Source organism: Salminus brasiliensis, chromosome 11, assembly GCF_030463535.1.
Source record: "Salminus brasiliensis chromosome 11, fSalBra1.hap2, whole genome shotgun sequence".
NCBI lineage: Eukaryota > Metazoa > Chordata > Actinopteri > Characiformes > Bryconidae > Salminus > Salminus brasiliensis.
In genome coordinates, this window is record NC_132888.1 from 24,540,287 (window position 1) to 24,563,956 (window position 23,670).

Genomic DNA, 23,670 nt, shown 5'->3' on the forward strand with positions numbered 1-23,670 from the left:
TGTAGTTGAAACTCTTTTGTGATGTAAATTTTGATGTGTTGAAATTGAATGCTTTTTCTTGGTTTTGAACAAATATGGTCTTAGCTATGAAATTTGAATCCTCTAGTTTGCAAGGTTCTTCTGCTTACGGCCATTCCACCCTTAGAACGCCTGATCTTGTCTGATCTCAGAAGCTACCTAGGGTTGGGCCTGGTTAGTACTTGAATGGGAGACTGTCTGGGAATACCAGGTGTTGCAAGCTTTTCCAGTCCTGCAAACAATTAAAGTTTACATTTCCATGTTATTTACATCTTTTACACACATTTGTAGTTGAAACTCTTTTGTGATGTAAATTTTGATGTGTTGAAATGGAATGCTTTTTCTTGGTTTTGAACAAATATGGTCTTAGCTATGAAATTTGAATCCTCTAGTTTGCAAGGTTCTTCTGCTTACGGCCATTCCACCCTTAGAACGCCTGATCTCGTCTGATCTCAGAAGCTACCTAGGGTTGGGCCTGGTTAGTACTTGAATGGGAGACTGTCTGGGAATACCAGGTGTTGTAAGCTTTTTCAATGCTGCAAACAATGAAAGCTTACATTTCCATGTTATTTACATCTTTTGCACAAATTTGTAGTTGAAACTCTTTTGTGTTGTAAATTTTGATGTGTTGAAATGGAATGCTTTTTCTTGATTTTAAACAAATATGGTCTTATCTTTGAAATTTGAATCCTCTAGTTTGCAAGGTTATTCTGTTTACGGCCATTCCACCCTAAGAACGCCTGATCTTGTCTGATCTCAGAAGCTACCTAGGGTTGGGCCTGGTTAGTACTTGAATGGGAGACTGTCTCGGAATACCAGGTGTTGTAAGCTTTTCCAGTCCTGCAAACAATTAAAGCTTACATTTCCATGTTATTTACATCTTTTGCACACATTTGTAGTTGAAACTCTTTTGTGATGTAAATTTTGATGTGTTGAAATGGAATGCTTTTTCTTGGTTTTGAACAAATATGGTCTTATCTATGAAATTTGAATCCTCTAGTTTGCAAGGTTCTTCTGCTTACGGCCATTCCACCCTTAGAACGCCTGATCTCGTCTGATCTCAGAAGCTACCTAGGGTTGGGCCTGGTTAGTACTTGAATGGGAGACTGTCTGGGAATACCAGGTGTTGTAAGCTTTTTCAATGCTGCAAACAATGAAAGCTTACATTTCCATGTTATTTACATCTTTTGCACAAATTTGTAGTTGAAACTCTTTTGTGTTGTAAATTTTGATGTGTTGAAATGGAATGCTTTTTCTTGGTTTTGAACAAATATGGTCTTATCTATGAAATTTGAATCCTCTAGTTTGCAAGGTTCTTCTGCTTGCGGCCATTCCACACTTAGAATGCCTGATCTTGTCTGATCTCAGAAGCTAGCTAGGGTTGGGCCTGGTTAGTACTTGAATGGGAGACTGAATGGGAATACCAGGTGTTGTAAGCTTTTTCAATCCTGCAAACAAAGAAAGCTTACATTTCCATGTTATTTACATCTTTTGCACAAATTTGTAGTTGAAACTCTTTTGTGTTGTAAATTTTGATGTGTTGAAATGGAATGCTTTTTTTTGGTTTTGAACAAATATGGTCTTATCTATGAAATTTGAATCCTCTAGTTTGCAAGGTTCTTCTGCTTACGGCCATTCCACCCTTAGAACGCCTGATCTCGTCTGATCTCAGAAGCTACCTAGGGTTGGGCCTGGTTAGTACTTGAATGGGAGACTGAATGGGAATACCAGGTGTTGTAAGCTTTTCCAGTCCTGCAAACAATTAAAGCTTACATTTCCATGTTATTTACATCTTTTGCACAAATTTGTAGTTGAAACTCTTTTGTGTTGTAAATGTTGATGTGTTAAAATGGAATGCTTTTTCTTGATTTTGAACAAATATGGTCTTAGCTATGAAATTTGAATCCTCTAGTTTGCAAGGTTCTTCTGCTTACGGCCATTCCACCCTTAGATCGCCTGATCTCGTCTGATCTCAGAAGCGACCTAGGGTTGGGCCTGGTTAGTACTTGAATGGGAGACTGTCTGGGAATACCAGGTGTTGTAAGCTTTTCCAGTCCTGCAAACAATTAAAGCTTACATTTCCATGTTATTTACATCTTTTGCACAAATTTGTAGTTGAAACTCTTTTGTGTTGTAAATTTTGATGTGTTGAAATGGAATGCTTTTTCTTGGTTTTGAACAAATATGGTCTTATCTATGAAATTTGAATCCTCTAGTTTGCAAGGTTCTTCTGCTTATGGCCATTCCACCCTTAGAATGCCTGATCTTGTCTGATCTCAGAAGCTAGCTAGGGTTGGGCCTGGTTAGTACTTGAATGGGAGACTGAATGGGAATACCAGGTGTTGTAAGCTTTTTCAAACCTGCAAACAAAGAAAGCTTTCATTTCCATGTTATTTACATCTTTTGCACAAATTTGTAGTTGAAACTCTTTTGTGTTGTAAATGTTGATGTGTTAAAATGGAATGCTTTTTCTTGGTTTTGAACAAATATGGTCTTAGCTATGAAATTTGAATTCTCTAGTTTGCACGGTTCTTCTGTTTACGGCCATTCCACCCTTAGAACGCCTGATCTTGTCTGATCTCAGAAGTTACTTAGAGTTGGGCCTGGTTAGTACTTGAATGGGAGACTGTCTGGGAATACCAGGTGTTGTATGCTTTTTCAATCCTGCAAACAATGAAAGCTTACATTTCCATTTTTTTTTCATCTTTTGCACAAATTTGTATTTGAAACTCTTTTGTGTTGTAAATGTTGATGTGTTGAAATGGAATGCTTTTTCTTGATTTTAAACAAATATGGTCTTATCTATGAAATTTTAATCCTCTAGTTTGCAAAGTTCTTCTGCTTACGGCCATTCCACCCTTAGAAAGCCTGATCTCGTCTGATCTCAGAAGCTACCTAGGGTTGGGCCTGGTTAGTACTTGAATGGGAGACTGTCTGGGAATACCAGGTGTTGTAAGCTTTTCCAGTCCTGCAAACAATTAAAGCTTACATTTCCATGTTATTTACATCTTTTACACACATTTGTAGTTGAAACTCTTTTGTGATGTAAATTTTGATGTGTTGAAATGGAATGCTTTTTCTTGGTTTTGAACAAATATGGTCTTATCTATGAAATTTGAATCCTCTAGTTTGCAAGGTTCTTCTGCTTATGGCCATTCCACCCTTAGAACGCCTGATCTCGTCTGATCTCAGAAGCTACCTAGGGTTGGGCCTGGTTAGTACTTGAATGGGAGACTGTCTGGGAATACCAGGTGTTGTAAGCTTTTTCAATGCTGCAAACAATGAAAGCTTACAATTCCATGTTATTTACATCTTTTGCAAAAATTTGTAGTTGAAACTCTTTTGTGTTGTAAATTTTGATGTGTTGAAATGGAATGCTTTTTCTTGATTTTAAACAAATATGGTCTTATCTTTGAAATTTGAATCCTCTAGTTTGCAAGGTTCTTCTGTTTACGGCCATTCCACCCTAAGAACGCCTGATCTCGTCTGATCTCAGAAGCTACCTAGGGTTGGGCCTGGTTAGTACTTGAATGGGAGACTGTCTCGGAATACCAGGTGTTGTAAGCTTTTCCAGTCCTGCAAACAATTAAAGCTTACATTTCCATGTTATTTACATCTTTTGCACACATTTGTAGTTGAAACTCTTTTGTGATGTAAATTTTGATGTGTTGAAATGGAATGCTTTTTCTTGGTTTTGAACAAATATGGTCTTATCTATGAAATTTGAATCCTCTAGTTTGCAAGGTTCTTCTGCTTATGGCCATTCCACCCTTAGAACGCCTGATCTCGTCTGATCTCAGAAGCTACCTAGGGTTGGGCTTGGTTAGTACTTGAATGGGAGACTGAATGGGAACACCAGGTGTTGTAAGCTTTTTCAATCCTGCAAACAAAGAAAGCTTACATTTCCATGTTATTTACATCTTTTGCACAAATTTGTATTTGAAACTCTTTTGTGTTGTAAATGTTGATGTGTTAAAATGGAATGCTTTTTCTTGGTTTTGAACAAATATGGTCTTAGCTATGAAATTTGAATTCTCTAGTTTGCAAGGTTCTTCTGCTTACGGCCATTCCACCCTTAGAACGCCTGATCTCGTCTGATCTCAGAAGCTACCTAGGGTTGGGCCTGGTTAGTACTTGTATGGGAGACTGTCTGGGAATACCAGGTGTTGCAAGCTTTTCCAGTCCTGCAAACAATTAAAGCTTACATTTCCATGTTATTTACATCTTTTACACACATTTGTAGTTGAAACTCTTTTGTGATGTAAATTTTGATGTGTTGAAATGGAATGCTTTTTCTTGGTTTTGAACAAATATGGTCTTATCTATGAAATTTGAATCCTCTAGTTTGCAAGGTTCTTCTGCTTACGGCCATTCCACCCTTAGAACGCCTGATCTCGTCTGATCTCAGAAGCTACCTAGGGTTGGGCCTGGTTAGTACTTGAATGGGAGACTGTCTGGGAATACCAGGTGTTGTAAGCTTTTTCAATGCTGCAAACAATGAAAGCTTACATTTCCATGTTATTTACATCTTTTGCACAAATTTGTAGTTGAAACTCTTTTGTGTTGTAAATTTTGATGTGTTGAAATGGAATGCTTTTTCTTGATTTTAAACAAATATGGTCTTATGTTTGAAATTTGAATCCTCTAGTTTGCAAGGTTCTTCTGTTTACGGCCATTCCACCCTAAGAACGCCTGATCTTGTCTGATCTCAGAAGCTACCTAGGGTTGGGCCTGGTTAGTACTTGAATGGGAGACTGTCTCGGAATACCAGGTGTTGTAAGCTTTTCCAGTCCTGCAAACAATTAAAGCTTACATTTCCATGTTATTTACATCTTTTGCACACATTTGTAGTTGAAACTCTTTTGTGATGTAAATTTTGATGTGTTGAAATGGAATGCTTTTTCTTGGTTTTGAACAAATATGGTCTTATCTATGAAATTTGAATCCTCTAGTTTGCAAGGTTCTTCTGCTTACGGCCATTCCACCCTTAGAACGCCTGATCTAGTCTGATCTCAGAAGCTACCTAGGGTTGGGCCTGGTTAGTACTTGAATGGGAGACTGTCTGGGAATACCAGGTGTTGTAAGCTTTTTCAATGCTGCAAACAATGAAAGCTTACATTTCCATGTTATTTACATCTTTTGCACAAATTTGTAGTTGAAACTCTTTTGTGTTGTAAATGTTGATGTGTTAAAATGGAATGCTTTTTCTTGATTTTGAACAAATATGGTCTTAGCTATGAAATTTGAATCCTCTAGTTTGCAAGGTTCTTCTGCTTACGGCCATTCCACCCTTAGAATGCCTGGTCTTGTCTGATCTCAGAAGCTAGGTAGGGTTGGGCCTGGTTAGTACTTGAATGGGAGACTGAATGGGAATACCAGGTGTTGTAAACTTTTTCAATCCTGCAAACAAAGAAAGCTTACATTTCCATGTTATTTACATCTTTTGCACAAATTTGTAGTTGAAACTCTTTTGTGTTGTAAATGTTGATGTGTTAAAATGGAATGCTTTTTCTTGATTTTGAACAAATATGGTCTTAGCTATGAAATTTGAATCCTCTAGTTTGCAAGGTTCTTCTGCTTATGGCCATTCCACCCTTAGATCGCCTGTTCTCGTCTGATCTCAGAAGCTACCTAGGGTTGGGCCTGGTTAGTACTTGAATGGGAGACTGTCTGGGAATACCAGGTGTTGTAAGCTTTTCCAGTCCTGCAAACAATTAAAGCTTACATTTCCATGTTATTTACATCTTTTGCACAAATTTGTAGTTGAAACTCTTTTGTGTTGTAAATTGTGATGTGATGAAATGGAATGATTTTTCTTGGTTTTGAACAAATATGGTCTTATCTATGAAATTTGAATCCTCTAGTTTGCAAGGTTCTTCTGCTTACTGCCATTCCACCCTTAGAATGCCTGATCTTGTCTGATCTCAGAAGCTAGCTAGGGTTGGGCCTGGTTAGTACTTGAATGGGAGACTGAATGGGAATACCAGGTGTTGTAAGCTTTTTCAATCCTGCAAACAAAGAAAGCTTACATTTCCATGTTATTTACATCTTTTGCACAAATTTGTAGTTGAAACTCTTTTGTGTTGTAAATGTTGATGTGTTAAAATGGAATGCTTTTTCTTGGTTTTGAACAAATATGGTCTTAGCTATGAAATTTGAATCTTCTAGTTGGCAAGGTTCTTCTGCTTACGGCCATTCCACCCTTAGAAAGCCTGATTTCATCTGATCTCAGAAGCTACCTAGGGTTGGGCCTGGTTAGTACTTGAATGGGAGACTGTCTGGGAATACCAGGTGTTGTAAGCTTTTTCAATCCTGCAAACAATGAAAGCTTACATTTCCATGTTATTTACATCTTTTGCACAAATTTGTAGTTGAAACTCTTTTGTGATGTAAATTTTGATGTGTTGAAATGGAATGCTTTTTCTTGGTTTTGAACAAATATGGTCTTAGCTATGAAATTTGAATCCTCTGGTTTGCAAGGTTCTTCTGCTTACGGCCATTCCACCCTTAGAACGCCTGGTCTAGTCTGATCTCAGAAGCTACCTAAGGTTGGGCCTGGTTAGTACTTGAATGGGAGACTGGATGGGAATACCAGGTGTTGTAAGCTTTTCCAGTCCTGCAAACAATTAAAGCTTACATTTCCATTTTATTTACATCTTTTGCACAAATTTGTAGTTGAAACTCTTTTGTGTTGTAAATTTTGATGTGTTGAAATGGAATGCTTTTTCTTGGTTTTAAACAAATATGGTCTTATCTATGAAATTTGAATCCTCTAGTTTGCAAGGTTCTTCTGCTAACGGCCATTCCACCCTTAGAACGCCTGATCTCGTCTGAGCTCAGAAGCTACCTAGGGTTGGGCCTGGTTAGTACTTGAATGGGAGACTGAATGGGAATGCCAGGTGTTGTAAGCTTTTCCAGTCCTGCAAACAATTAAAGCTTACATTTCCATGTTATTTACATATTTTGCACAAATTTGTAGTTGAAACTCTTTTGTGTTGTAAATGTTGATGTGTTAAAATGGAATGCTTTTTCTTGATTTTGAACAAATATGGTCTTAGCTATGAAATTTGAATCCTCTAGTTTGCAAGGTTCTTCTGCTTACGGCCATTCCACCCTTAGATCGCCTGATCTCGTCTGATCTCAGAAGCTATCTAGGGTTGGGCCTGGTTAGTACTTGAATGGGAGACTGTCTGGGAATACCAGGTGTTGTAAGCTTTTCCAGTCCTGCAAACAATTAAAGCTTACATTTCCATGTTATTTACATCTTTTGCACAAATTTGTAGTTGAAACTCTTTTGTGTTGTAAATTTTGATGTGTTGAAATGGAATGCTTTTTATTGGTTTTGAACAAATATGGTCTTATCTATGAAATTTGAATCCTCTAGTTTGCAAGGTTCTTCTGCTTATGGCCATTCCACCCTTAGAATGCCTGGTCTTGTCTGATCTCAGAAGCTAACTAGGGTTGGGCCTGTTTAGTACTTGAATGGGAGACTGAATGGGAATACCAGGTGTTGTAAGCTTTTTCAATCCTGCAAACAAAGAAAGCTTACATTTCCATGTTATTTACATCTTTTGCACAAATTTGTAGTTGAAACTCTTTTGTGTTGTAAATGTTGATGTGTTAAAATGGAATGCTTTTTCTTGGTTTTGAACAAATATGGTCTTATCTATGAAATTTGAATCCTCTAGTTTGCAAGGTTCTTCTGCTTACGGCCATTCCACCCTTAGAACGCCTGATCTCGTCTGATCTCAGAAGCTACCTAGAGTTGGGCCTGGTTAGTACTTGAATGGGAGACTGAATGGGCATACCAGGTGTTGTAAGCTTTTCCAGTCCTGCAAACAATTAAAGCTTACATTTCCATGTTATTTACATATTTTGCACAAATTTGTAGTTGAAACTCTTTTGTGTTGTAAATGATGATGTGTTAAAATGGAATGCCTTTTCTTGATTTTGAACAAATATGGTCTTAGCTATGAAATTTGAATCCTCTAGTTTGCAAGGTTCTTCTGCTTACGGCCATTCCACCCTTAGAACGCCTGATTTCGTCTGATCTCAGAAGCTACCTAGGGTTGGGCCTGGTTAGTACTTGAATGGGAGACTGTCTGGGAATACCAGGTGTTGTAAGCTTTTTCAATCCTGCAAACAATGAAAGCTTACATTTCCATGTTATTTACATCTTTTGCAGAAATTTGTAGTTGAAACTCTTTTGTGTTGTAAATTTTGATGTGTTGAAATGGAATGTTTTTTCTTGGTTTTGAACAAATATGGTCTTAGCTATGAAATTTGAATTCTCTAGTTTGCACGGTTCTTCTGCTTACGGCCATTCCACCCTTAGAATACCTGATCTTGTCTGATCTCAGAAGCTACCTAGGGTTGGGCCTGGTTAGTACTTGAATGGGAGACTGAATGGGAATACCAGGTGTTGTAAGCTTTTCCAGTCCTGCAAACAATTAAAGCTTACATTTCCATGTTATTTACATATTTTGCACAAATTTGTAGTTGAAACTCTTTTGTGTTGTAAATTTTGATGTGTTGAAATGGAATGCTTTTTTTTGGTTTTAAACAAATATGGTCTTATCTATGAAATTTGAATCCTCTAGTTTGCAAGGTTCTTCTGCTTACGGCCATTCCACCCTTAGAACGCCTGATCTCGTCTGATCTCAGAAGCTAGGTAGGGTTGGGCCTGGTTAGTACTTGAATGGGAGACTGAATGGGAATACCAGGTGTTGTAAGCTTTTCCAGTCCTGCAAACAATTAAAGCTTACATTTCCATGTTATTTACATATTTTGCACAAATTTGTAGTTGAAACTCTTTTGTGTTGTAAATGTTGATGTGTTAAAATGGAATGCTTTTTCTTGATTTTGAACAAATATGGTCTTAGCTATGAAATTTGAATCCTCTAGTTTGCAAGGTTCTTCTGCTTACGGCCATTCCACCCTTAGATCGCCTGATCTCGTCTGATCTCAGAAGCTACCTAGGGTTGGGCCTGGTTAGTACTTGAATGGGAGACTGTCTGGAAATACCAGGTGTTGTAAGCTTTTCCAGTCCTGCAAACAATTAAAGCTTACATTTCCATGTTATTTACATCTTTTGCACAAATTTGTAGTTGAAACTCTTTTGTGTTGTAAATGTTGATGTGTTAAAATGGAATGCTTTTTTTTGTTTTTGAACAAATATGGTCTTAGCTATGAAATTTGAATTCTCTAGTTTGTACGGTTCTTCTGTTTGCGGCCATTCCACCCTTAGAACGCCTGATCTTGTCTGATCTCAGAAGCTACTTAGGGTTGGGCCTGGTTAGTACTTGAATGGGAGACTGTCTGGGAATACCAGGTGTTGTAAGCTTTTTCAATCCTGCAAACAATGAAAGCTTATATTTCCATTTTTTTTTTCATCTTTTGCACAAATTTGTATTTGAAACTCTTTTGTGTTGTAAATGTTGATGTGTTGAAATGGAATGCTTTTTCTTGATTTTAAACAAATATGGTCTTATCTATGAAATTTGAATCCTCTAGTTTGCAAGGTTCTTCTGCTTACGGCCATTCCACCCTTAGAACGCCTGATCTCGTCTGATCTCAGAAGCTACCTAGGGTTGGGCCTGGTTAGTACTTGAATGGGAGACTGTCTGGGAATACCAGGTGTTGTAAGCTTTTCCAGTCCTGCAAACAATTAAAGCTTACATTTCCATGTTATTTACATATTTTGCACAAATTTGTAGTTGAAACTCTTTTGTGTTGTAAATGTTGATGTGTTAAAATGGAATGCTTTTTCTTGATTTTGAACAAATATGGTCTTAGCTATGAAATTTGAATCCTCTAGTTTGCAAGGTTCTTCTGCTTACGGCCATTCCACCCTTAGATCGCCTGATCTCGTCTGATCTCAGAAGCGACCTAGGGTTGGGCCTGGTTAGTACTTGAATGGGAGACTGTCTGGGAATACCAGGTGTTGTAAGCTTTTCCAGTCCTGCAAACAATTAAAGCTTACATTTCCATGTTATTTACATCTTTTGCACAAATTTGTAGTTGAAACTCTTTTGTGTTGTAAATTTTGATGTGTTGAAATGGAATGCTTTTTCTTGGTTTTGAACAAATATGGTCTTATCTATGAAATTTGAATCCTCTAGTTTGCAAGGTTCTTCTGCTTACGGCCATTCCACCCTTAGAATGCCTGATCTTGTCTGATCTCAGAAGCTAGCTAGGGTTGGGCCTAGTTAGTACTTGAATGGGAGACTGAATGGGAATACCAGGTGTAGTAAGCTTTTTCAATCCTGCAAACAAAGAAAGCTTACATTTCCATGTTATTTACATCTTTTGCACAAATTTGTAGTTGAAACTCTTTTGTGTTGTAAATGTTGATGTGTTAAAATGGAATGCTTTTTCTTGGTTTTAAACAAATATGGTCTTAGCTATGAAATTTGAATTCTCTAGTTTGCACGGTTCTTCTGTTTACGGCCATTCCACCCTTAGAACGCCTGATCTTGTCTGATCTCAGAAGCTACTTAGGGTTGGGCCTGGTTAGTACTTGAATGGAAGACTGTCTGGGAATACCAGTTGTTGTAAGCTTTTTCAATCCTGCAAACAATGAAAGCTTATATTTCCATTTTTTTTCATCTTTTGCACAAATTTGTATTTGAAACTCTTTTGTGTTGTAAATGTTGATGTGTTGAAATGGAATGCTTTTTCTTGATTTTAAACAAATATGGTCTTATCTATGAAATTTGAATCCTCTAGTTTGCAAGGTTCTTCTGCTTACGGCCATTCCACCCTTATAACGCCTGATCTCGTCTGATCTCAGAAGCTACCTAGGGTTGGGCCTGGTTAGTACTTGAATGGGAGACTGTCTGGGAATACCAGGTGTTGTAAGCTTTTCCAGTCCTGCAAACAATTAAAGCTTACATTTCCATGTTATTTACATATTTTGCACAAATTTGTAGTTGAAACTCTTTTGTGTTGTAAATGTTGATGTGTTAAAATGGAATGCCTTTTCTTGATTTTGAACAAATATGGTCTTAGCTATGAAATTTGAATCCTCTAGTTTGCAAGGTTCTTCTGCTTACGGCCATTCCACCCTTAGAACGCCTGATTTCGTCTGATCTCAGAAGCTACCTAGGGTTGGGCCTGGTTAGTACTTGAATGGGAGACTGTCTGGGAATACCAGGTGTTGTAAGCTTTTTCAATCCTGCAAACAATGAAAGCTTACATTTCCATGTTATTTACATCTTTTGCAGAAATTTGTAGTTGAAACTCTTTTGTGTTGTAAATTTTGATGTGTTGAAATGGAATGTTTTTTCTTGGTTTTGAACAAATATGGTCTTAGCTATGAAATTTGAATTCTCTAGTTTGCACGGTTCTTCTGCTTACGGCCATTCCACCCTTAGAACGCCTGATCTTGTCTGATCTCAGAAGCTACCTAGGGTTGGGCCTGGTTAGTACTTCAATGGGAGACTGAATGGGAATACCAGGTGTTGTAAGCTTTTCCAGTCCTGCAAACAATTAAAGCTTACATTTCCATGTTATTTACATATTTTGCACAAATTTGTAGTTGAAACTCTTTTGTGTTGTAAATTTTGATGTGTTGAAATGGAATGCTTTTTTTTGGTTTTAAACAAATATGGTCTTATCTATGAAATTTGAATCCTCTAGTTTGCAAGGTTCTTCTGCTTACGGCCATTCCACCCTTAGAACGCCTGATCCCGTCTGATCTCAGAAGCTAGGTAGGGTTGGGCCTGGTTAGTACTTGAATGGGAGACTGAATGGGAATACCAGGTGTTGTAAGCTTTTCCAGTCCTGCAAACAATTAAAGCTTACATTTCCATGTTATTTACATATTTTGCACAAATTTGTAGTTGAAACTCTTTTGTGTTGTAAATGTTGATGTGTTAAAATGGAATGCTTTTTCTTGATTTTGAACAAATATGGTCTTAGCTATGAAATTTGAATCCTCTAGTTTGCAAGGTTCTTCTGCTTACGGCCATTCCACCCTTAGATCGCCTGATCTCGTCTGATCTCAGAAGCTACCTAGGGTTGGGCCTGGTTAGTACTTGAATGGGAGACTGTCTGGAAATACCAGGTGTTGTAAGCTTTTCCAGTCCTGCAAACAATTAAAGCTTACATTTCCATGTTATTTACATCTTTTGCACAAATTTGTAGTTGAAACTCTTTTGTGTTGTAAATGTTGATGTGTTAAAATGGAATGCTTTTTTTTGTTTTTGAACAAATATGGTCTTAGCTATGAAATTTGAATTCTCTAGTTTGTACGGTTCTTCTGTTTGCGGCCATTCCACCCTTAGAACGCCTGATCTTGTCTGATCTCAGAAGCTACTTAGGGTTGGGCCTGGTTAGTACTTGAATGGGAGACTGTCTGGGAATACCAGGTGTTGTAAGCTTTTTCAATCCTGCAAACAATGAAAGCTTATATTTCCATTTTTTTTTTCATCTTTTGCACAAATTTGTATTTGAAACTCTTTTGTGTTGTAAATGTTGATGTGTTGAAATGGAATGCTTTTTCTTGATTTTAAACAAATATGGTCTTATCTATGAAATTTGAATCCTCTAGTTTGCAAGGTTCTTCTGCTTACGGCCATTCCACCCTTAGAACGCCTGATCTCGTCTGATCTCAGAAGCTACCTAGGGTTGGGCCTGGTTAGTACTTGAATGGGAGACTGTCTGGGAATACCAGGTGTTGTAAGCTTTTCCAGTCCTGCAAACAATTAAAGCTTACATTTCCATGTTATTTACATATTTTGCACAAATTTGTAGTTGAAACTCTTTTGTGTTGTAAATGTTGATGTGTTAAAATGGAATGCTTTTTCTTGATTTTGAACAAATATGGTCTTAGCTATGAAATTTGAATCCTCTAGTTTGCAAGGTTCTTCTGCTTACGGCCATTCCACCCTTAGATCGCCTGATCTCGTCTGATCTCAGAAGCGACCTAGGGTTGGGCCTGGTTAGTACTTGAATGGGAGACTGTCTGGGAATACCAGGTGTTGTAAGCTTTTCCAGTCCTGCAAACAATTAAAGCTTACATTTCCATGTTATTTACATCTTTTGCACAAATTTGTAGTTGAAACTCTTTTGTGTTGTAAATTTTGATGTGTTGAAATGGAATGCTTTTTCTTGGTTTTGAACAAATATGGTCTTATCTATGAAATTTGAATCCTCTAGTTTGCAAGGTTCTTCTGCTTACGGCCATTCCACCCTTAGAATGCCTGATCTTGTCTGATCTCAGAAGCTAGCTAGGGTTGGGCCTAGTTAGTACTTGAATGGGAGACTGAATGGGAATACCAGGTGTAGTAAGCTTTTTCAATCCTGCAAACAAAGAAAGCTTACATTTCCATGTTATTTACATCTTTTGCACAAATTTGTAGTTGAAACTCTTTTGTGTTGTAAATGTTGATGTGTTAAAATGGAATGCTTTTTCTTGGTTTTAAACAAATATGGTCTTAGCTATGAAATTTGAATTCTCTAGTTTGCACGGTTCTTCTGTTTACGGCCATTCCACCCTTAGAACGCCTGATCTTGTCTGATCTCAGAAGCTACTTAGGGTTGGGCCTGGTTAGTACTTGAATGGAAGACTGTCTGGGAATACCAGTTGTTGTAAGCTTTTTCAATCCTGCAAACAATGAAAGCTTATATTTCCATTTTTTTTCATCTTTTGCACAAATTTGTATTTGAAACTCTTTTGTGTTGTAAATGTTGATGTGTTGAAATGGAATGCTTTTTCTTGATTTTAAACAAATATGGTCTTATCTATGAAATTTGAATCCTCTAGTTTGCAAGGTTCTTCTGCTTACGGCCATTCCACCCTTAGAACGCCTGATCTCGTCTGATCTCAGAAGCTACCTAGGGTTGGGCCTGGTTAGTACTTGAATGGGAGACTGTCTGGGAATACCAGGTGTTGTAAGCTTTTCCAGTCCTGCAAACAATTAAAGCTTACATTTCCATGTTATTTACATCTTTTGCACAAATTTGTAGTTGAAACTCTTTTGTGTTGTAAATTTTGATGTGTTGAAATGGAATGCTTTTTCTTGGTTTTGAACAAATATGGTCTTATCTATGAAATTTGAATCCTCTAGTTTGCAAGGTTCTTCTGCTTACAGCCATTCCACCCTTAGAATGCCTGATCTTGTCTGATCTCAGAAGCTAGCTAGGGTTGGGCCTGGTTAGTACTTGAATGGGAGACTGAATGGGAATACCAGGTGTAGTAAGCTTTTTCAATCCTGCAAAGAAAGAAAGCTTACATTTCCATGTTATTTACATCTTTTGCACAAATTTGTAGTTGAAACTCTTTTGTGTTGTAAATGTTGATGTGTTAAAATGGAATGCTTTTTCTTGGTTTTGAACAAATATGGTCTTAGCTATGAAATTTGAATTCTCTAGTTTGCAGGGTACTTCTGTTTACGGCCATTCCACCCTTAGAACGCCTGATCTTGTCTGATCTCAGAAGCTACTTAGAGTTGGGCCTGGTTAGTACTTGAATGGGAGACTGTCTGGGAATACCAGGTGTTGTAAGCTTTTCCAGTCCTGCAAACAATTAAAGCTTACATTTCCATGTTATTTACATCTTTTGCACACATTTGTAGTTGAAACTCTTTTGTGATGTAAATTTTGATGTGTTGAAATTGAATGCTTTTTCTTGGTTTTGAACAAATATGGTCTTAGCTATGAAATTTGAATCCTCTAGTTTGCAAGGTTCTTCTGCTTACGGCCATTCCACCCTTAGAACGCCTGATCTCGTCTGATCTCAGAAGCTACCTAGGGTTGGGCTTGGTTAGTACTTGAATGGGAGACTGAATGGGAACACCAGGTGTTGTAAGCTTTTTCAATCCTGCAAACAAAGAAAGCTTACATTTCCATGTTATTTACATCTTTTGCACAAATTTGTATTTGAAACTCTTTTGTGTTGTAAATGTTGATGTGTTAAAATGGAATGCTTTTTCTTGGTTTTGAACAAATATGGTCTTAGCTATGAAATTTGAATTCTCTAGTTTGCAAGGCTCTTCTGCTTACGGCCATTCCACCCTTAGAACGCCTGATCTCGTCTGATCTCAGAAGCTACCTAGGGTTGGGCCTGGTTAGTACTTGAATGGGAGACTGTCTGGGAATACCAGGTGTTGTAAGCTTTTCCAGTCCTGCAAACAATTAAAGCTTACATTTCCATGTTATTTACATCTTTTACACACATTTGTAGTTGAAACTCTTTTGTGATGTAAATTTTGATGTGTTGAAATGGAATGCTTTTTTTTGGTTTTGAACAAATATGGTCTTATCTATGAAATTTGAATCCTCTAGTTTGCAAGGTTCTTCTGCTTACGGCCATTCCACCCTTAGAACGCCTGATCTCGTCTGATCTCAGAAGCTACCTAGGGTTGGGCCTGGTTAGTACTTGAATGGGAGACTGTCTGGGAATACCAGGTGTTGTAAGCTTTTTCAATGCTGCAAACAATGAAAGCTTACATTTCCATGTTATTTACATCTTTTGCACAAATTTGTAGTTGAAACTCTATTGTGTTGTAAATTTTGATGTGTTGAAATGGAATGCTTTTTCTTGATTTTAAACAAATATGGTCTTATCTTTGAAATTTGAATCCTCTAGTTTGCAAGGTTCTTCTGTTTACGGCCATTCCACCCTAAGAACGCCTGATCTCGTCTGATCTCAGAAGCTACCTAGGGTTGGGCCTGGTTAGTACTTGAATGGGAGACTGTCTCGGAATACCAGGTGTTGTAAGCTTTTCCAGTCCTGCAAACAATTAAAGCTTACATTTCCATGTTATTTACATCTTTTGCACACATTTGTAGTTGAAACTCTTTTGTGATGTAAATTTTGATGTGTTGAAATGGAATGCTTTTTCTTGGTTTTGAACAAATATGGTCTTATCTATGAAATTTGAATCCTCTAGTTTGCAAGGTTCTACTGCTTACGGCCATTCCACCCTTAGAACGCCTGATCTCGTCTGATCTCAGAAGCTACCTAGGGTTGGGCTTGGTTAGTACTTGAATGGGAGACTGAATGGGAACACCAGGTGTTGTAAGCTTTTTCAATCCTGCAAACAAAGAAAGCTTACATTTCCATGTTATTTACATCTTTTGCACAAATTTGTATTTGAAACTCTTTTGTGTTGTAAATGTTGATGTGTTAAAATGGAATGCTTTTTCTTGGTTTTGAACAAATATGGTCTTAGCTATGAAATTTGAATTCTCTAGTTTGCAAGGTTCTTCTGCTTACGGCCATTCCACCCTTAGAACGCCTGATCTCGTCTGATCTCAGAAGCTACCTAGGGTTGGGCCTGGTTAGTACTTGAATGGGAGACTGTCTGGGAATACCAGGTGTTGCAAGCTTTTCCAGTCCTGCAAACAATTAAAGCTTACATTTCCATGTAATTTACATCTTTTACACACATTTGTAGTTGAAACTCTTTTGTGATGTAAATTTTGATGTGTTGAAATGGAATGCTTTTTCTTGGTTTTGAACAAATATGGTCTTATCTATGAAATTTGAATCCTCTAGTTTGCAAGGTTCTTCTGCTTACGGCCATTCCACCCTTAGAACGCCTGATCTCGTCTGATCTCAGAAGCTACCTAGGGTTGGGCCTGGTTAGTACTTGAATGGGAGACTGTCTGGGAATACCAGGTGTTGTAAGCTTTTTCAATGCTGTAAACAATGAAAGCTTACATTTCCATGTTATTTACATCTTTTGCACAAATTTGTAGTTGAAACTCTTTTGTGTTGTAAATTTTGATGTGATGAAATGGAATGCTTTTTCTTGATTTTAAACAAATATGGTCTTATCTTTGAAATTTGAATCCTCTAGTTTGCAAGGTTATTCTGTTTACGGCCATTCCACCCTAAGAACGCCTGATCTTGTCTGATCTCAGAAGCTATCTAGGGTTGGGCCTGGTTAGTACTTGAATGGGAGACTGTCTCGGAATACCAGGTGTTGTAAGCTTTTCCAGTCCTGCAAACAATTAAAGCTTACATTTCCATGTTATTTACATCTTTTGCACACATTTGTAGTTGAAACTCTTTTGTGATGTAAATTTTGATGTGTTGAAATGGAATGCTTTTTCTTGGTTTTGAACAAATATGGTCTTATCTATGAAATTTGAATCCTCTAGTTTGCAAGGTTCTTCTGCTTACGGCCATTCCACCCTTAGAACGCCTGATCTAGTCTGATCTCAAAAGCTACCTAGGGTTGGGCCTGGTTAGTACTTGAATGGGAGACTGTCTGGGAATACCAGGTGTTGTAAGCTTTTTCAATGCTGCAAACAATGAAAGCTTACATTTCCATGTTATTTACATCTTTTGCACAAATTTGTAGTTGAAACTCTTTTGTGTTGTAAATTTTGATGTGTTGAAATGGAATGCTTTTTCTTGGTTTTGAACAAATATGGTCTTATCTATGAAATTTGAATCCTCTAGTTTGCAAGGTTCTTCTGCTTGCGGCCATTCCACCCTTAGAACGCCTGATCTTGTCTGATCTCAGAAGCTAGCTAGGGTTGGGCCTGGTTAGTACTTGAATGGGAGACTGAATGGGAATACCAGGTGTTGTAAGCTTTTTCAATCCTGCAAACAAAGAAAGCTTACATTTCCATGTTATTTACATCTTTTGCACAAATTTGTAGTTGAAACTCTTTTGTGTTGTAAATTTTGATGTGTTGAAATGGAATGCTTTTTTTTGGTTTTGAACAAATATGGTCTTATCTATGAAATTTGAATCCTCTAGTTTGCAAGGTTCTTCTGCTTACGGCCATTCCACCCTTAGAACGCCTGATCTCGTCTGATCTCAGAAGCTACCTAGGGTTGGGCCTGGTTAGTACTTGAATGGGAGACTGTCTGGGAATACCAGGTGTTGTAAGCTTTTCCAGTCCTGCAAACAATTAAAGCTTACATTTCCATGTTATTTACATCTTTTGCACAAATTTGTAGTTGAAACTCTTTTGTGTTGTAAATGTTGATGTGTTAAAATGGAATGCTTTTTCTTGATTTTGAACAAATATGGTCTTAGCTATGAAATTTGAATCCTCTAGTTTGCAAGGTTCTTCTGCTTACGGCCATTCCACCCTTAGATCGCCTGATCTCGTCTGATCTCAGAAGCGACCTAGGGTTGGGCCTGGTTAGTACTTGAATGGGAGACTGTCTGGGAATACCAGGTGTTGTAAGCTTTTCCAGTCCTGCAAACAATTAAAGCTTACATTTCCATGTTATTTACATCTTTTGCACAAATTTGTAGTTGAAACTCTTTTGTGTTGTAAATTTTGATGTGTTGAAATGGAATGCTTTTTCTTGGTTTTGAACAAATATGGTCTTATCTATGAAATTTGAATCCTCTAGTTTGCAAGGTTCTTTTGCTTATGGCCATTCCACCCTTAGAATGCCTGATCTTGTCTGATCTCAGAAGCTAGCTAGGGTTGGGCCTGGTTAGTACTTGAATGGGAGACTGAATGGGAATACCAGGTGTTGTAAGCTTTTTCAATCCTGCAAACAAAGAAAGCTTTCATTTCCATGTTATTTACATCTTTTGCACAAATTTGTAGTTGAAACTCTTTTGTGTTGTAAATGTTGATGTGTTAAAATGGAATGCTTTTTCTTGGTTTTGAACAAATATGGTCTTAGCTATGAAATTTGAATTCTCTAGTTTGCACGGTTCTTCTGTTTACGGCCATTCCACCCTTAGAACGCCTGATCTTGTCTGATCTCAGAAGTTACTTAGAGTTGGGCCTGGTTAGTACTTGAATGGGAGACTGTCTGGGAATACCAGGTGTTGTATGCTTTTTCAATCCTGCAAACAATGAAAGCTTACATTTCCATTTTTTTTTCATCTTTTGCACAAATTTGTATTTGAAACTCTTTTGTGTTGTAAATTTTGATGTGTTGAAATGGAATGCTTTTTCTTGATTTTAAACAAATATGGTCTTATCTTTGAAATTTGAATCCTCTAGTTTGCAAGGTTCTTCTGTTTACGGCCATTCCACCCTAAGAACGCCTGATCTCGTCTGATCTCAGAAGCTACCTAGGGTTGGGCCTGGTTAGTACTTGAATGGGAGACTGTCCCGGAATACCAGGTGTTGTAAGCTTTTCCAGTCCTGCAAACAATTAAAGCTTACATTTCCATGTTATTTACATCTTTTGCACACATTTGTAGTTGAAACTCTTTTGTGATGTAAATTTTGATGTGTTGAAATGGAATGCTTTTTCTTGGTTTTGAACAAATATGGTCTTATCTATGAAATTTGAATCCTCTAGTTTGCAAGGTTCTTCTGCTTACGGCCATTCCACCCTTAGAACGCCTGATCTCGTCTGATCTCAGAAGCTACCTAGGGTTGGGCTTGGTTAGTACTTGAATGGGAGACTGAATGGGAACACCAGGTGTTGTAAGCTTTTTCAATCCTGCAAACAAAGAAAGCTTACATTTCCATGTTATTTACATCTTTTGCACAAATTTGTATTTGAAACTCTTTTGTGTTGTAAATGTTGATGTGTTAAAATGGAATGCTTTTTCTTGGTTTTGAACAAATATGGTCTTAGCTATGAAATTTGAATTCTCTAGTTTGCAAGGTTCTTCTGCTTACGGCCATTCCACCCTTAGAACGCCTGATCTCGTCTGATCTCAGAAGCTACCTAGGGTTGGGCCTGGTTAGTACTTGAATGGAAGACTGTCTGGGAATACCAGGTGTTGCAAGCTTTTCCAGTCCTGCAAACAATTAAAGCTTACATTTCCATGTTATTTACATCTTTTACACACATTTGTAGTTGAAACTCTTTTGTGATGTAAATTTTGATGTGTTGAAATGGAATGCTTTTTCTTGGTTTTGAACAAATATGGTCTTATCTATGAAATTTGAATCCTCTAGTTTGCAAGGTTCTTCTGCTTACGGCCATTCCACCCTTAGAACGCCTGATCTCGTCTGATCTCAGAAGCTACCTAGGGTTGGGCCTGGTTAGTACTTGAATGGGAGACTGTCTGGGAATACCAGGTGTTGTAAGCTTTTTCAATGCTGCAAACAATGAAAGCTTACATTTCCATGTTATTTACATCTTTTGCACACATTTGTAGTTGAAACTCTTTTGTGATGTAAATTTTGATGTGTTGAAATGGAATGCTTTTTCTTGGTTTTGAACAAATATGGTCTTATCTATGAAATTTGAATCCTCTAGTTTGCAAGGTTCTTCTGCTTACGGCCATTCCACCCTTAGAACGCCTGATCTAGTCTGATCTCAGAAGCTACCTAGGGTTGGGCCTGGTTAGTACTTGAATGGGAGACTGTCTGGGAATACCAGGTGTTGTAAGCTTTTCCAGTCCTGCAAACAATTAAAGCTTACATTTCCATGTTATTTACATCTTTTACACACATTTGTAGTTGAAACTCTTTTGTGATGTAAATTTTGATGTGTTGAAATGGAATGCTTTTTCTTGGTTTTGAACAAATATGGTCTTATCTATGAAATTTGAATCCTCTAGTTTGCAAGGTTCTTCTGCTTGCGGCCATTCCACCCTTAGAATGCCTGATCTTGTCTGATCTCAGAAGCTAGCTAGGGTTGGGCCTGGTTAGTACTTGAATGGGAGACTGAATGGGAATACCAGGTGTTGTAAGCTTTTTCAATCCTGCAAACAAAGAAAGCTTACATTTCCATGTTATTTACATCTTTTGCACAAATTTGTAGTTGAAACTCTTTTGTGTTGTAAATTTTGATGTGTTGAAATGGAATGCTTTTTTTTGGTTTTGAACAAATATGGTCTTATCTATTAAATTTGAATCCTCTAGTTTGCAAGGTTCTTCTGCTTACGGCCATTCCACCCTTAGAACGCCTGATCTCGTCTGATCTCAGAAGCTACCTAGGGTTGGGCCTGGTTAGTACTTGAATGGGAGACTGAATGGGAATACCAGGTGTTGTAAGCTTTTCCAGTCCTGCAAACAATTAAAGCTTACATTTCCATGTTATTTACATCTTTTGCACAAATTTGTAGTTGAAACTCTTTTGTGTTGTAAATGTTGATGTGTTAAAATGGAATGCTTTTTCTTGATTTTGAACAAATATGGTCTTAGCTATGAAATTTGAATCCTCTAGTTTGCAAGGTTCTTCTGCTTACGGCCATTCCACCCTAAGAACGCCTGATCTTGTCTGATCTCAGAAGCTACCTAGGGTTGGGCCTGGTTAGTACTTGAATGGGAGACTGTCTCGGAATACCAGGTGTTGTAAGCTTTTCCAGTCCTGCAAACAATTAAAGCTTACATTTCCATGTTATTTACATCTTTTGCACACATTTGTAGTTGAAACTCTTTTGTGATGTAAATTTTGATGTGTTGAAATGGAATGCTTTTTCTTGGTTTTGAACAAATATGGTCTTATCTATGAAATTTGAATCCTCTAGTTTGCAAGGTTCTTCTGCTTACGGCCATTCCACCCTTAGAACGCCTGATCTAGTCTGATCTCAGAAGCTACCTAGGGTTGGGCCTGGTTAGTACTTGAATGGGAGACTGTCTGGGAATACCAGGTGTTGTAAGCTTTTTCAATGCTGCAAACAATGAAAGCTTACATTTCCATGTTATTTACATCTTTTGCACAAATTTGTAGTTGAAACTCTTTTGTGTTGTAAATTTTGATGTGTTGAAATGGAATGCTTTTTCTTGGTTTTGAACAAATATGGTCTTATCTATGAAATTTGAATCCTCTAGTTTGCAAGGTTCTTCTGCTTGCGGCCATTCCACCCTTAGAATGCCTGATCTTGTCTGATCTCAGAAGCTAGCTAGGGTTGGGCCTGGTTAGTACTTGAATGGGAGACTGAATGGGAATACCAGGTGTTGTAAGCTTTTTCAATCCTGCAAACAAAGAAAGCTTACATTTCCATGTTATTTACATCTTTTGCACAAATTTGTAGTTGAAACTCTTTTGTGTTGTAAATTTTGATGTGTTGAAATGGAATGCTTTTTTTTGGTTTTGAACAAATATGGTCTTATCTATTAAATTTGAATCCTCTAGTTTGCAAGGTTCTTCTGCTTACGGCCATTCCACCCTTAGAACGCCTGATCTCGTCTGATCTCAGAAGCTACCTAGGGTTGGGCCTGGTTAGTACTTGAATGGGAGACTGAATGGGAATACCAGGTGTTGTAAGCTTTTCCAGTCCTGCAAACAATTAAAGCTTACATTTCCATGTTATTTACATCTTTTGCACAAATTTGTAGTTGAAACTCTTTTGTGTTGTAAATGTTGATGTGTTAAAATGGAATGCTTTTTCTTGATTTTGAACAAATATGGTCTTAGCTATGAAATTTGAATCCTCTAGTTTGCAAGGTTCTTCTGCTTACGGCCATTCCACCCTTAGATCGCCTGATCTCGTCTGATCTCAGAAGCGACCTAGGGTTGGGCCTGGTTAGTACTTGAATGGGAGACTGTCTGGGAATACCAGGTGTTGTAAGCTTTTCCAGTCCTGCAAACAATTAAAGCTTACATTTCCATGTTATTTACATCTTTTGCACAAATTTGTAGTTGAAACTCTTTTGTGTTGTAAATTTTGATGTGTTGAAATGGAATGCTTTTTCTTGGTTTTGAACAAATATGGTCTTATCTATGAAATTTGAATCCTCTAGTTTGCAAGGTTCTTCTGCTTATGGCCATTCCACCCTTAGAATGCCTGATCTTGTCTGATCTCAGAAGCTAGCTAGGGTTGGGCCTGGTTAGTACTTGAATGGGAGACTCAATGGGAATACCAGGTGTTGTAAGCTTTTTCAATCCTGCAAACAAAGAAAGCTTTCATTTCCATGTTATTTACATCTTTTGCACAAATTTGTAGTTGAAACTCTTTTGTGTTGTAAATGTTGATGTGTTAAAATGGAATGCTTTTTCTTGGTTTTGAACAAATATGGTCTTAGCTATGAAATTTGAATTCTCTAGTTTGCACGGTTCTTCTGTTTACGGCCATTCCACCCTTAGAACGCCTGATCTTGTCTGATCTCAGAAGTTACTTAGAGTTGGGCCTGGTTAGTACTTGAATGGGAGACTGTCTGGGAATACCAGGTGTTGTATGCTTTTTCAATCCTGCAAACAATGAAAGCTTACATTTCCATTTTTTTTTTCATCTTTTGCACAAATTTGTATTTGAAACTCTTTTGTGTTGTAAATGTTGATGTGTTGAAATGGAATGCTTTTTCTTGATTTTAAACAAATATGGTCTTATCTATGAAATTTTAATCCTCTAGTTTGCAAAGTTCTTCTGCTTACGGCCATTCCACCCTTAGAACGCCTGATCTCGTCTGATCTCAGAAGCTACCTAGGGTTGGGCCTGGTTAGTACTTGAATGGGAGACTGTCTGGGAATACCAGGTGTTGTAAGCTTTTCCAGTCCTGCAAACAATTAAAGCTTACATTTCCATGTTATTTACATCTTTTACACACATTTGTAGTTGAAACTCTTTTGTGATGTAAATTTTGATGTGTTGAAATGGAATGCTTTTTCTTGGTTTTGAACAAATATGGTCTTAGCTATGAAATTTGAATCCTCTAGTTTGCAAGGTTCTTCTGCTTACGGCCATTCCACCCTTAGATCGCCTGATCTCGTCTGATCTCAGAAGCGACCTAGGGTTGGGCCTGGTTAGTACTTGAATGGGAGACTGTCTGGGAATACCAGGTGTTGTAAGCTTTTCCAGTCCTGCAAACAAT

General features: G+C 37.6%; 78 pseudogenes; all 78 read left to right on the plus strand.

Annotated features, from left to right (window-relative positions):
• Window positions 1-122: 122 nt before the first annotated feature.
• Window positions 123-241, plus strand: LOC140573130 (5S ribosomal RNA; annotated as a pseudogene).
• Window positions 242-426: 185 nt separating this feature from the next.
• Window positions 427-545, plus strand: LOC140570281 (5S ribosomal RNA; annotated as a pseudogene).
• A 185-nt stretch (window positions 546-730) lies between these two features.
• On the plus strand, window positions 731-849 carry LOC140572366 (5S ribosomal RNA; annotated as a pseudogene).
• Window positions 850-1,034: 185 nt separating this feature from the next.
• LOC140570293 (5S ribosomal RNA) lies at window positions 1,035-1,153 on the plus strand (annotated as a pseudogene).
• Window positions 1,154-1,338: 185 nt separating this feature from the next.
• Window positions 1,339-1,457, plus strand: LOC140567619 (5S ribosomal RNA; annotated as a pseudogene).
• Window positions 1,458-1,642: 185 nt separating this feature from the next.
• LOC140568121 (5S ribosomal RNA) lies at window positions 1,643-1,761 on the plus strand (annotated as a pseudogene).
• Window positions 1,762-1,946: 185 nt separating this feature from the next.
• On the plus strand, window positions 1,947-2,065 carry LOC140570956 (5S ribosomal RNA; annotated as a pseudogene).
• Window positions 2,066-2,250: 185 nt separating this feature from the next.
• Window positions 2,251-2,369, plus strand: LOC140566479 (5S ribosomal RNA; annotated as a pseudogene).
• A 185-nt stretch (window positions 2,370-2,554) lies between these two features.
• LOC140566836 (5S ribosomal RNA) lies at window positions 2,555-2,673 on the plus strand (annotated as a pseudogene).
• Window positions 2,674-2,858: 185 nt separating this feature from the next.
• LOC140571189 (5S ribosomal RNA) lies at window positions 2,859-2,977 on the plus strand (annotated as a pseudogene).
• Window positions 2,978-3,162: 185 nt separating this feature from the next.
• On the plus strand, window positions 3,163-3,281 carry LOC140566241 (5S ribosomal RNA; annotated as a pseudogene).
• A 185-nt stretch (window positions 3,282-3,466) lies between these two features.
• On the plus strand, window positions 3,467-3,585 carry LOC140570057 (5S ribosomal RNA; annotated as a pseudogene).
• A 185-nt stretch (window positions 3,586-3,770) lies between these two features.
• On the plus strand, window positions 3,771-3,889 carry LOC140572271 (5S ribosomal RNA; annotated as a pseudogene).
• A 185-nt stretch (window positions 3,890-4,074) lies between these two features.
• Window positions 4,075-4,193, plus strand: LOC140571459 (5S ribosomal RNA; annotated as a pseudogene).
• Window positions 4,194-4,378: 185 nt separating this feature from the next.
• LOC140570304 (5S ribosomal RNA) lies at window positions 4,379-4,497 on the plus strand (annotated as a pseudogene).
• A 185-nt stretch (window positions 4,498-4,682) lies between these two features.
• Window positions 4,683-4,801, plus strand: LOC140572367 (5S ribosomal RNA; annotated as a pseudogene).
• A 185-nt stretch (window positions 4,802-4,986) lies between these two features.
• LOC140571391 (5S ribosomal RNA) lies at window positions 4,987-5,105 on the plus strand (annotated as a pseudogene).
• Window positions 5,106-5,290: 185 nt separating this feature from the next.
• LOC140566833 (5S ribosomal RNA) lies at window positions 5,291-5,409 on the plus strand (annotated as a pseudogene).
• Window positions 5,410-5,594: 185 nt separating this feature from the next.
• On the plus strand, window positions 5,595-5,713 carry LOC140573320 (5S ribosomal RNA; annotated as a pseudogene).
• Window positions 5,714-5,898: 185 nt separating this feature from the next.
• Window positions 5,899-6,017, plus strand: LOC140566995 (5S ribosomal RNA; annotated as a pseudogene).
• Window positions 6,018-6,202: 185 nt separating this feature from the next.
• On the plus strand, window positions 6,203-6,321 carry LOC140571979 (5S ribosomal RNA; annotated as a pseudogene).
• A 185-nt stretch (window positions 6,322-6,506) lies between these two features.
• Window positions 6,507-6,625, plus strand: LOC140567579 (5S ribosomal RNA; annotated as a pseudogene).
• A 185-nt stretch (window positions 6,626-6,810) lies between these two features.
• Window positions 6,811-6,929, plus strand: LOC140573034 (5S ribosomal RNA; annotated as a pseudogene).
• Window positions 6,930-7,114: 185 nt separating this feature from the next.
• LOC140567454 (5S ribosomal RNA) lies at window positions 7,115-7,233 on the plus strand (annotated as a pseudogene).
• A 185-nt stretch (window positions 7,234-7,418) lies between these two features.
• LOC140566570 (5S ribosomal RNA) lies at window positions 7,419-7,537 on the plus strand (annotated as a pseudogene).
• Window positions 7,538-7,722: 185 nt separating this feature from the next.
• LOC140566722 (5S ribosomal RNA) lies at window positions 7,723-7,841 on the plus strand (annotated as a pseudogene).
• Window positions 7,842-8,026: 185 nt separating this feature from the next.
• LOC140570136 (5S ribosomal RNA) lies at window positions 8,027-8,145 on the plus strand (annotated as a pseudogene).
• Window positions 8,146-8,330: 185 nt separating this feature from the next.
• LOC140572249 (5S ribosomal RNA) lies at window positions 8,331-8,449 on the plus strand (annotated as a pseudogene).
• A 185-nt stretch (window positions 8,450-8,634) lies between these two features.
• Window positions 8,635-8,753, plus strand: LOC140571036 (5S ribosomal RNA; annotated as a pseudogene).
• Window positions 8,754-8,938: 185 nt separating this feature from the next.
• On the plus strand, window positions 8,939-9,057 carry LOC140571976 (5S ribosomal RNA; annotated as a pseudogene).
• Window positions 9,058-9,242: 185 nt separating this feature from the next.
• LOC140572639 (5S ribosomal RNA) lies at window positions 9,243-9,361 on the plus strand (annotated as a pseudogene).
• A 186-nt stretch (window positions 9,362-9,547) lies between these two features.
• LOC140570316 (5S ribosomal RNA) lies at window positions 9,548-9,666 on the plus strand (annotated as a pseudogene).
• Window positions 9,667-9,851: 185 nt separating this feature from the next.
• On the plus strand, window positions 9,852-9,970 carry LOC140570957 (5S ribosomal RNA; annotated as a pseudogene).
• Window positions 9,971-10,155: 185 nt separating this feature from the next.
• LOC140568082 (5S ribosomal RNA) lies at window positions 10,156-10,274 on the plus strand (annotated as a pseudogene).
• A 185-nt stretch (window positions 10,275-10,459) lies between these two features.
• On the plus strand, window positions 10,460-10,578 carry LOC140567726 (5S ribosomal RNA; annotated as a pseudogene).
• Window positions 10,579-10,762: 184 nt separating this feature from the next.
• LOC140566955 (5S ribosomal RNA) lies at window positions 10,763-10,881 on the plus strand (annotated as a pseudogene).
• Window positions 10,882-11,066: 185 nt separating this feature from the next.
• LOC140570137 (5S ribosomal RNA) lies at window positions 11,067-11,185 on the plus strand (annotated as a pseudogene).
• A 185-nt stretch (window positions 11,186-11,370) lies between these two features.
• Window positions 11,371-11,489, plus strand: LOC140572577 (5S ribosomal RNA; annotated as a pseudogene).
• A 185-nt stretch (window positions 11,490-11,674) lies between these two features.
• On the plus strand, window positions 11,675-11,793 carry LOC140572866 (5S ribosomal RNA; annotated as a pseudogene).
• Window positions 11,794-11,978: 185 nt separating this feature from the next.
• LOC140571977 (5S ribosomal RNA) lies at window positions 11,979-12,097 on the plus strand (annotated as a pseudogene).
• A 185-nt stretch (window positions 12,098-12,282) lies between these two features.
• Window positions 12,283-12,401, plus strand: LOC140572640 (5S ribosomal RNA; annotated as a pseudogene).
• Window positions 12,402-12,587: 186 nt separating this feature from the next.
• On the plus strand, window positions 12,588-12,706 carry LOC140570328 (5S ribosomal RNA; annotated as a pseudogene).
• Window positions 12,707-12,891: 185 nt separating this feature from the next.
• On the plus strand, window positions 12,892-13,010 carry LOC140570958 (5S ribosomal RNA; annotated as a pseudogene).
• Window positions 13,011-13,195: 185 nt separating this feature from the next.
• Window positions 13,196-13,314, plus strand: LOC140568083 (5S ribosomal RNA; annotated as a pseudogene).
• Window positions 13,315-13,499: 185 nt separating this feature from the next.
• LOC140567727 (5S ribosomal RNA) lies at window positions 13,500-13,618 on the plus strand (annotated as a pseudogene).
• A 184-nt stretch (window positions 13,619-13,802) lies between these two features.
• Window positions 13,803-13,921, plus strand: LOC140570340 (5S ribosomal RNA; annotated as a pseudogene).
• Window positions 13,922-14,106: 185 nt separating this feature from the next.
• On the plus strand, window positions 14,107-14,225 carry LOC140567365 (5S ribosomal RNA; annotated as a pseudogene).
• Window positions 14,226-14,410: 185 nt separating this feature from the next.
• On the plus strand, window positions 14,411-14,529 carry LOC140566235 (5S ribosomal RNA; annotated as a pseudogene).
• A 185-nt stretch (window positions 14,530-14,714) lies between these two features.
• Window positions 14,715-14,833, plus strand: LOC140571364 (5S ribosomal RNA; annotated as a pseudogene).
• Window positions 14,834-15,018: 185 nt separating this feature from the next.
• Window positions 15,019-15,137, plus strand: LOC140570352 (5S ribosomal RNA; annotated as a pseudogene).
• A 185-nt stretch (window positions 15,138-15,322) lies between these two features.
• Window positions 15,323-15,441, plus strand: LOC140570364 (5S ribosomal RNA; annotated as a pseudogene).
• Window positions 15,442-15,626: 185 nt separating this feature from the next.
• On the plus strand, window positions 15,627-15,745 carry LOC140570058 (5S ribosomal RNA; annotated as a pseudogene).
• Window positions 15,746-15,930: 185 nt separating this feature from the next.
• Window positions 15,931-16,049, plus strand: LOC140571365 (5S ribosomal RNA; annotated as a pseudogene).
• A 185-nt stretch (window positions 16,050-16,234) lies between these two features.
• LOC140570869 (5S ribosomal RNA) lies at window positions 16,235-16,353 on the plus strand (annotated as a pseudogene).
• A 185-nt stretch (window positions 16,354-16,538) lies between these two features.
• On the plus strand, window positions 16,539-16,657 carry LOC140570375 (5S ribosomal RNA; annotated as a pseudogene).
• Window positions 16,658-16,842: 185 nt separating this feature from the next.
• Window positions 16,843-16,961, plus strand: LOC140572359 (5S ribosomal RNA; annotated as a pseudogene).
• A 185-nt stretch (window positions 16,962-17,146) lies between these two features.
• On the plus strand, window positions 17,147-17,265 carry LOC140573082 (5S ribosomal RNA; annotated as a pseudogene).
• Window positions 17,266-17,450: 185 nt separating this feature from the next.
• Window positions 17,451-17,569, plus strand: LOC140572997 (5S ribosomal RNA; annotated as a pseudogene).
• Window positions 17,570-17,754: 185 nt separating this feature from the next.
• LOC140570386 (5S ribosomal RNA) lies at window positions 17,755-17,873 on the plus strand (annotated as a pseudogene).
• Window positions 17,874-18,058: 185 nt separating this feature from the next.
• On the plus strand, window positions 18,059-18,177 carry LOC140570959 (5S ribosomal RNA; annotated as a pseudogene).
• A 185-nt stretch (window positions 18,178-18,362) lies between these two features.
• LOC140566481 (5S ribosomal RNA) lies at window positions 18,363-18,481 on the plus strand (annotated as a pseudogene).
• Window positions 18,482-18,666: 185 nt separating this feature from the next.
• LOC140566837 (5S ribosomal RNA) lies at window positions 18,667-18,785 on the plus strand (annotated as a pseudogene).
• Window positions 18,786-18,970: 185 nt separating this feature from the next.
• Window positions 18,971-19,089, plus strand: LOC140570941 (5S ribosomal RNA; annotated as a pseudogene).
• Window positions 19,090-19,274: 185 nt separating this feature from the next.
• LOC140571366 (5S ribosomal RNA) lies at window positions 19,275-19,393 on the plus strand (annotated as a pseudogene).
• A 185-nt stretch (window positions 19,394-19,578) lies between these two features.
• On the plus strand, window positions 19,579-19,697 carry LOC140572528 (5S ribosomal RNA; annotated as a pseudogene).
• A 185-nt stretch (window positions 19,698-19,882) lies between these two features.
• Window positions 19,883-20,001, plus strand: LOC140570398 (5S ribosomal RNA; annotated as a pseudogene).
• A 185-nt stretch (window positions 20,002-20,186) lies between these two features.
• Window positions 20,187-20,305, plus strand: LOC140571392 (5S ribosomal RNA; annotated as a pseudogene).
• Window positions 20,306-20,490: 185 nt separating this feature from the next.
• Window positions 20,491-20,609, plus strand: LOC140566571 (5S ribosomal RNA; annotated as a pseudogene).
• Window positions 20,610-20,794: 185 nt separating this feature from the next.
• On the plus strand, window positions 20,795-20,913 carry LOC140568132 (5S ribosomal RNA; annotated as a pseudogene).
• A 185-nt stretch (window positions 20,914-21,098) lies between these two features.
• Window positions 21,099-21,217, plus strand: LOC140571493 (5S ribosomal RNA; annotated as a pseudogene).
• Window positions 21,218-21,402: 185 nt separating this feature from the next.
• LOC140571395 (5S ribosomal RNA) lies at window positions 21,403-21,521 on the plus strand (annotated as a pseudogene).
• A 185-nt stretch (window positions 21,522-21,706) lies between these two features.
• On the plus strand, window positions 21,707-21,825 carry LOC140566572 (5S ribosomal RNA; annotated as a pseudogene).
• A 185-nt stretch (window positions 21,826-22,010) lies between these two features.
• Window positions 22,011-22,129, plus strand: LOC140568144 (5S ribosomal RNA; annotated as a pseudogene).
• A 185-nt stretch (window positions 22,130-22,314) lies between these two features.
• On the plus strand, window positions 22,315-22,433 carry LOC140570961 (5S ribosomal RNA; annotated as a pseudogene).
• A 185-nt stretch (window positions 22,434-22,618) lies between these two features.
• On the plus strand, window positions 22,619-22,737 carry LOC140566490 (5S ribosomal RNA; annotated as a pseudogene).
• A 185-nt stretch (window positions 22,738-22,922) lies between these two features.
• On the plus strand, window positions 22,923-23,041 carry LOC140566838 (5S ribosomal RNA; annotated as a pseudogene).
• A 186-nt stretch (window positions 23,042-23,227) lies between these two features.
• On the plus strand, window positions 23,228-23,346 carry LOC140570410 (5S ribosomal RNA; annotated as a pseudogene).
• A 185-nt stretch (window positions 23,347-23,531) lies between these two features.
• Window positions 23,532-23,650, plus strand: LOC140570962 (5S ribosomal RNA; annotated as a pseudogene).
• Window positions 23,651-23,670: the final 20 nt, after the last annotated feature.